This window comes from Neomonachus schauinslandi, chromosome 16, assembly GCF_002201575.2.
Source record: "Neomonachus schauinslandi chromosome 16, ASM220157v2, whole genome shotgun sequence".
In the NCBI taxonomy this organism is placed as follows: Eukaryota; Metazoa; Chordata; class Mammalia; order Carnivora; family Phocidae; genus Neomonachus; species Neomonachus schauinslandi.
Window position 1 is genome coordinate 11,483,395 of NC_058418.1, and position 8,885 is coordinate 11,492,279.

An 8,885-nucleotide genomic window follows, 5' to 3' on the forward strand; every position below is an offset into this window, starting at 1 on the left:
CCCCCCCCCCCCCCCGACCCAGCGTCCACTGCCTGCCTTCTCCCACACAGTCCCCCCCAGCACTAAGGCCCCCTGCCACATCATCTGCCTCCTTGGCCTGTGGCCACTCTGCCCCCACGCCCCCAGGTCCCCTGTTTCCCATCCAATCTCCCCAACTTTCTCTGTTGATCTCCTTCCCTGTCTCTCCCCCTCTTTATTTCTCTGCACGCATCTTTCCCCCCTTCTCCTGTCTCCCCCCAGCTCTTTTCCATTTTCTGTCCCTCTTTCCTGGTCTCCCCACAATCCGGGGGTCTCCTCCCATCCTTCTCCACCTACTCTCCCCAACCCCTGTGCCCCCCCAACCTCCCTCGGTCTCCCTGATCTCTGGCTTCCCCAAGCCCCCTCTCTTCCCCATCCCCGTCCCCAGCCCTTCTCTGGGCTCTCCCCTCTCCCCGCTGTGCCCCCACCCCGGCTCTGTGTGCCCCCAGCCCGTCCCGCCTCAGTCTCCCCATCTCCCTCCCGGCTCCGCACCTCGCCGGCCACCTCTCTCCCACCTCCCGCTCGCTCTGCCTCTCCGGGTCCCCCTCCCTCCTGCCTCCGCCCCCGCCCCCACCCCCATTGGCCCCTCTCATTTCCGTGTTGGTTTTGATTTCTCTTCCCGACGCTTTCAACTCCCCGCCGCCTCCTCCGGACACGTTATAACGAGGAGCCGTGGGATCGGCGCTCCGGGCCCTGCTCCCACGCTCCCCCCGCATCTCTCACACGCATCTCTGCTGTCTCGCCGTCTCTGCCTGCCCCTCCTCTGTCCCCGCCTCTGTCCAGTCGGGCCCACAGAGACTGGGTCCCTGCCCCGACTGTCGGGGTCCACAGAGCCACGTCTGTGTGTCCCCATGTCTGTCTCTGGGTCCCCACGGCTCCCTGTCTCCACACCGCTCTTTTATGTCTCTGGGTCTCCACGTCTCTCCTCCCCACATCCTTGTCTCCGCATCCCTCAGTCTCTGTCTCCACGTCTCTGTTTCTGTCCCAGTGTCCGTCTCTTGGGGCCCCTTTGATCTCGCCCTGCCCCTGGCGCCCCCCTGGCCCCATTGATCGCTGATCGACCAATGGAAGGAGCGGGCCTGCGGGGGCCGGGGCTGCAGGGCCAGGAAGGGGCCCCGGCAGGATGCTGGACAGACGGACAGACGACGGACAGCCGGCCCCAGACCTGGTAGCTGCGGAGGGGGAGCTGCTGCAGCCCCCGCCCCGCCCCGCCGGTCCGTGCCGTGCGGATGGGGACTCCGGGCAAGCTTTAATTTTTAATTTTATTTTGCTTCCTCCACACCCCCCCCCCGCCCCCCATCTCCACCGCCTGCAGCCATGGCGGTGTGTGTGTGTGCATGTGCGTGCAGCAGTGTGGAGAGGGGCTGGGCGGGCAAGACGCCGCCGCTCTCCTCTCCTCGCCAAGCAGACACACAGTCCAGGCACACACACACACACCACACAGACACGGGCCAACAAAATGACACACAGCACACCACACAGACACGGGTCAAGAGCCACAGCGTCACAATACATCACACACAGGTCAACAAAGTGGTACACACCACGCCGTCACGCACAACACATCCCACAGACACAGGTCAACGAAGTCCCACGTATCACACCAGCACACATCACACCCCCTCAGCCAAGTGACACACTCCACTGTCACACACAACACACATCACACCCACGTGTGATGCACCTGTCAACAATATCGCATGCAACAAGACCATGACAACCAACACACAGCACACAGACCCACACGGCAACCTAGGCACACGGACCACCACGTCCTACGCAACACACAAACAGGTCCACGCAGTCAGGAAGCGTGTGACTGTCACACACACACACCAGGATGGCCACAGGTATTCACAGAGAAACAGACATGCGGTTCCAGACACACGTACAAGACACACACCAATTCAACGGCCCACAGAAACAAAGACACACAGTCACCAGTCGTGGACAGAAACCCACTAACACAGACACGTAAGGACACACTGAGGCTCACGACCTGAGGCAGACGTACCGACTTACAAGCACACACTGACTCGATGCCACCCAGAAACAGAGACGTACCGGGACACACACGGGACACACAAAAGCACCTAGGGTCCCACGACAAGCACCAAAGGCCCCGCGTGCACATTGCTCCAACACACACACGCCAGAGATGCCACATGGCCACAATACGGCCACCGCGAGACCACAAACACATGTGGCCACACACGCACACTCAGACCCAAAGGCCAACTGGTTGAGGGGCTGGTCAGGGTGAGGTGGGCCCTGGGAGCTGAAGCCACCACGGGGCCCGCTGCTCCTGCCACCATCTGTCCGGCTGACTGTCCCCCCGCTGCGCGGGAAATGGGCTCGGGCTCGGGCCTACTTCCGCCGCCAGCTCTCCAGAGACGGGGCCCCCAGCCACCTTCGGGCCCACTGGGTGCCAGGGTCCCTCGCACGGAGGTCTTTGTTGTCCTCTCTACCTGCCTCTAGCTCCAAAGATCTGTTTCCGAGGGGCTGCGTTTCTTGTCTCTGTCTCTCTCCGTCTCTGGGTATCTCTGGCTCTCCACGTCTCTCTCTGTCTCCGTCTCCTCACCCCCCATCACCCCGGCCCCCTGGGCTGGGGTTTAACCAGTTGTTTTGATTTCTCTAAGCTGCTCCGGCCGCCTCGGGAGCCGCCTCGGGCCTCACCTCCCCCCCACAGCCCCTTCATCCCTCACCCAGTACCCCCTCCCCTTAACACAATCTGCACAAGTGGAATGAAAATTGATTTTTTTTTTAAATTTCATATCTTCTCCAGGGCTCTGTCTAAAGAGGAGAGAGACGCGGCCCAAGACCCTTCTCCTGCCGCCCCCCGCCCCCGCACGCACACACATCATGCCTGGACACACTCTGACACTCCGTCTGCCCCCACCCTGGGGACACACCCCTCCCTACGCCACAGCCCCGCGTAGGACACAGCTGTGCACACAGCAGACACACAACAGACTCCTGCACACCCGCTCCAGATGCCCCCCAGGAGGCACACGTCACACACCCTGTCCCATCTGGGCACACAGAGCACGGGGGCCTGCTGACACACTGTAGTGTGCATGTCCTCACACTCACACGGCCATGTCCATGTGCACACAGGCTCGAGGGCGGCCCCACTGTAGGCACCAAGGAGGCCCCTGGGGCTGTCCCGGGAGGACCAGGTCAGGAAGGTGACAGGGGTTTTCCTGCCTGGACTTGCCCCCCCCAGCCCCCGAGGTCACCCCACCCCCGTCCCAGCCTGCATCAACCAAACGCTCTGGCGTGACCCAGGGCGGGGCGTCTGTGTGCCTGGGGTGTGAGTGCCCGCGTATGTATGCACGTACGTGTCACACACACACACACACACACACCACTCACGACTTCTCTCAAAGCCACGCACTGTCATCCCCACAACAGGCCGGCGTGTACGAGAACCAGCCCATCCCCACACGGGGCACACAAAACCCAGGGACGGAACCACACACACAGGCCCCCACGACACACAGGCCCACAGAACGCACACCACACACAGCAGCACCGAACACGTGGCCACGCTCACACATCATCAGACACACGGCCTCGCGCATCCCTCGCTGGGCGCCCTCCGTTCACACAAGGAGGGCACACATGCACCACCCAACAGTCACACACAAACCCGCAAGCGCGAGCACACGAAGCCTTCAGCACCGTCTGGGACACACACAGGACCCTTTCGTGTCCGGTCGCAGACGCACACAGGAGCCCACGGGCTCCGAGACACAACGCAGCCCCGGCCCACGGAACACACGGCCACAGTGGCCCCCGCCGCCAGGCGTGATGCCCGGGCTGGGGGGTCCTGTGAGCACACCCCACAGCCACCCCCTCCCTGTGTCTCTCCCACGCACACTCACCGGCCCGGTGCTTGGGGCCTTCCCCCTCGCCTCCCTCGGCCCACTCGTCTCCTTGCCCGCCGCCCCGGTCACTCAGACACGCCGCCCAACTCGGAAAGTCCAGACACGGCACAACTCCAGAGTTTCGGGCGGTCACACCGGACACTCACGGCCGAGTGGCACACGGCAGCACGCATGTGCTCACAGACACGGCTCGGACGGCTTCTCCCGGCCCCGCAGCCTCACGCTCCCACACTCACTCACCTGTGCTCACACACACCCCACCACGGGTCACACCTGCTCGGACCGCAAGTCCCAGTCACACGAAGACAGTCAAGCCCCCCCCCCACGCAGTGTCACACACGCAGTTGCAGACACACCCGCACGCACCCCGGAACCTCTGCCGAGGCTGCGCTCTGCAAGAGAGACAGAAGGACAGACTGGCAAACAGACAAGGCACCAGCTTCCCAGCCTGGAGGAGGTGTGTCTGTGACACGCGGTTTGGGGTGGTTGGGAGGCAAGGAGCCAGGGCAGGGATGGAGACCTCCCACCCACCCTCTCCCTGTCTCTCCCTCAAGCTGGGGTCTCTGCCTGTCATGTGTCTCTGGGTCGGTCCCTCGCTCTCCCTCCCTCTCTCTCCCTCCCTGAGTCCCAGTCTCTGCACGAACGTCCCTGGGGCTGTGGCCAGCACGCGGAACCATGTCAGTTGGGGGGTGATGGGGGGGAGCATCCCCAGGGAGGTGGGAGCCGCAGTGCCACGCACCCCGCCTACCAAACAGCACTGGGGGAGGGGAGGGGAGGGGAGAGGCGCAACCACGGATGTGGATCCAGAGCTCAGGCTGCTTCCCTACCCCCTGCCCTCCCCCTCAGAGACCCCAAGAGATGGAGGAAGCGCAGGGGGTGGGGGGGAAACAGGGAGAAGGAGAGACATGTGGGGGGTGCAGAGAGAGAAGCAGGAAGCAACACCTACCGGGAGACAGATGGGGACAGAGACCAGAGAGACACGGAGAAAAGATGGGAGATCAGAGAGTCCTGCAAAGACGGGGAAAGAACAAGACCCCGAGAGACAGAGTGGGGAGGGGGCCGAGCTAGGGAGACCCGGAAAAGGGGAATGAGTCAGAGCAGCTTGGACAAAGTGAATTAGGGAGCGGAGGTCGGGAAGAGAGCTGCTCCAAGGAGGGACCCCAGTCAGGGAGGAAGGAGAGGAGGAGCAGAGATGCGGAAAATTAAGGGATTAGGGCAGAGGCAAAGGAGTGGACAGGGAGGGCAGAGGCAAAGGAGTGGACAGGGAGGGCAGGGGCTGCTGGGCAGGGGCAGGAGTGAGGGGGGAGCACAGGTGTGGGTTCGAGGCCAGCGCCATGCCCAGCTGCAGTCCTTGGGGGGGGGTTCGTGTCCCAGGGGTCTGACCGGGCTCCTGGCTGCCACCCCAACTCCTGCCCCTCCTCCTCACCTCCACCTGGCCCATTCCTACCTCCTGCCTCATCCTGAACCCCAATGTCTTCCCAAGGCTCCTCAGTCCCAGCTCCCTCCCCTGGCTCATCCCCACACCCCAGGCCCCACCCAGCTGCAGGGCTGGACCTTTTGGCCCCAAGCCTTGTATCAGAGACAGTGACAGACGTGCAGGGCCAAGACTGATTGGTGGCGGGGTCCAGGGACAGAAAGCTGAAGGCAAGCATGGCCAGCTAATCCCAGGAGCCGAGAGTCCCAGAGCCCCTCTGGGCTGTCACAGCCAAGAGGCAGGGGCACTGTGTGTCTTGTTCATGGGGCTTGGCACCAAGTATGTGCTCAGGAAATGTTTAAATGGGAAATTCAGATTAAAAGAAGCAAGGCCAGGAGACAGATAGTGAGTCAAGGGACAGAAAGCTAGAGACCAAGGGATAGCAAGACCTGGGGTGAGGGGCCTAGAGATGGGGGACAGGAGGACAGAGGGATGGAGACAGGAATGGAGCAGAGAGGTAGAGGGACAGATAGATGGAGGACTGAGACACAGGAATACAGGGGGACAGGGAAACAGATGGGAAAATGGGGACAAAAATGGGAAAGAGGGGAGTGACTGAGGGTCAGAAGAAATGAGCAGATAAATGGGGTCAAAGACCCAGGAAGGCAAAAGTGAGACGCAGAAAAGGAAGAGAGGGGTAGGGGGACAGGAGATAGGGGGCAGGGCCTGATAGCCCAGGGCCAGGTGTGGGGCCTAGGCCGGCTAGAGCTGGGTGCCTGGGCTGCAGGGGATCCCATGAGGGCCAGAGAAGGGCCGGGGTCCGGCCGGGCTGGGGGAGGCTCGGGGCTCCAGGGGCATCGCACGGTGCTAATTCAGCTCCATCGATCAGACGGGATGAGAGCAATAAATTATTGTGACAAGATGCAATCCTGGCCCGCGCACTGCCGCCGAGGCGGATCGATCCCTGTCCCCAGACCCACACCGGGGCCCATGCCCAAGCCCTGGGCCGGACGCCTCTGCCCATCTCTCTCTCCATTACCCCACCACACACACTCCCGCTGACAGCCAGGTGGGGCAGCAGCCCTGAGAAAGACAGGGACAGAAAGGGAGCCTTGGCGGGAAGACCTGCCCCTCTCTGTCCCAGGTCCTCCTGCTTCCCCTCACCACCCCATCCTCACCACGACCTGGGAGGTAGCAACTACCAGGATGCCCATTTCGCAGATGTGAAAACTGAGGCTCAGATAGGAAAAGTAACTTAGCCAAAGTCCCACAGGGGTGGGTGGTGAGGCCTGGACTCAAAAGTGGGTCAGCATGACTTCAAGCCCCCCAAAACTTGCACCACCAGAGGAGAGAACAAGGGACCAGGAAAGAAGAGGAGGGAGGAGACAAAGAGAGCCTGAGAAAGACAGAGAGAGTACAGGACACAGAGAAAGAGTCAGACACTAAAAAGAGTTAAGATACAGAAACACCGAGAGAGACAGAGGTGGAGAAACACAGAGAACAAGGAGACAGGGAGGGAGGGAGAGACATAGAGAGACACAGACTCAGCTTCAGAGACAGGCAGGGGGGAGGTGGGCAGACAGACTGAGGCAGAGATGGAATAGAAGAAGCGAACAAAGGCAGGGTGGGCAAAGAGGAATGGAGCTGGGAAAGCAGCCCGTGGAGGGATGGGTAGTTCTGGAGAACAAGGTGTGTCTGAGGGAACAGGTGTGTGGTGGCAGGAGCTGGGCTGGCTCCAGGCAGCTGGGAGGGCAGGTGGGAGTGAGGACGCCGATGGCGAGCCTGGCCCCGGGAGTCCGTGTCCGAGAGAGGCCAGTTGTGCGAGCAGGAAGGTGGGGCGTGTCCGAGGGCAGGAGTAGGGGGGAGAGGGGGAGGCTGGGGTGCAGACAGCTGGCGGCGTGATGCAGAGACACACGCTGCCCAAGCAACAAGGTGGACAGATGTGTCCGTGGAAGAAGGGGGTCACCTGATAGCCAGGTGCGGAGCTAAGGACACCTGGATGACTGTAGTCAGATGGCCTCCGAGATCTCCCAGTTTCTGAGACCGCCAAGAAATAACTCCATTTCCCCAGGCTCAGTTTCCTTCTCCGTACAGTGGGGATAAGAGAAAGGACGTGCTTCATATGGTCTGGTGAAGATGAAAGGAGACCGTGGTTAGGAAGAACCGAGAACACTGCCTGTCACAGAGACAGGCTTAATAAGCAGTAGCTGGATGGGGCGCCTGGCCGCGACTCTTGATCTCAGGGTTGTGAGTTCGAGCCCCATGCTGGGGGCAGAGATTACGTAAAAATAAAATCTAGGAAAAAAAAAAAAACAAAGCACTAGCTGGGAACACGGGATGAGTAGGTAGGTGCTACTCCAGGGGTGGTCCGTGGACCTGCAGGAGCAGCACCTGGACCTTGTGAGGAATGCAGAGTCTCAGGCTCCATCTGGGTCAGACCCGCCGCACCAGAAGCTCGGGGGTGAGGCCCAGAGCTGTGTGTCCCAGTAGGCCCTCCAGGGGTTTCCAATGCCCGCAGAAGTCTGAGAACCTCTGGCGTAAGGGAGTCCGTACAATGCAGCGGGCAGGTGTGGGGACAGCTGGGAACAGGTGTCCTGGGTGTTTAACAAATGCTACAGGTGGTACTTACGCCCATCAAGAAAGGTGTTCCCTGATAGATGGCTGGTGACGTGTCCTGTGAAAAGGGACAGGTATTTCCAGAGGGGAGCAGGCTGGAGACAGGTGTGAGGGATCTGAGGGGTGGGCGCTAAACACGTGGGGGTGACAGCTTGCATGAGCAGCTAGTGTGGATGAGCACAGCTGAGACAAGGTGGCTGAGAGATGTGGGATGAGTACACAATGTCTGAAAAAGGGGGGCACCTGGCTGGCTCTGTCAGTAAAGCCTGTGACTCTTGACCTCGGAGTCCTGAATTCAAGCCTCGCACTGGGCGTGGAGCTTACTCAAAAAAAAAAATTTTTTTTTTTTTTTTTAAGAAAAAGCTATGAAAGGACAAGTTACATGGATTTCATGAGAGGGGGAAGAGCGAAGGGGACTTGATGTTGGTGCACGTCTGTGGGGCAGGAGTGGGGACAGGAGTAGGCGTTCCCCCTGGGGACAAGCTGGGGACACCAGGGGAATGGCAGAGACCCACTGGAAGAGATGTAAAGCAGCGAGAGATTAGGGAGGGGGCAGGTGGGGAAGTCCCAGCACCTGTTTGCCAAAGAAATGAGGCAGGGGCGTGGACCCGGAGCAGGTGATGCCTGGGGCAGACAGGTGAGGAAGGGGCCAAAGTGTAGAGAGATTGGTGTGACCTTGGGCAGCAAGGAAGGAGGAAGTGAGAAACATGGGAAATTAGTGGTATGGGTAAAGAAGAGCAGCAGACAGTGCCCGAGGGACAGGTGTGGGGAAACAGGTATACAGGTCAGGCAAGTGCCTGTGGCCAAGGACAGAGTCTCTGCCCCAACCTGTGTATGTGGGAAGCAGCGTGGTGTGGTTGTGTGTCGTGAGATAGCGAGACGAAGAGAAGCAGAGACGGAGAGATAGTGAGAAGGTGAGCAGCAAGTGTGGAGGCGAGACAGGGGCC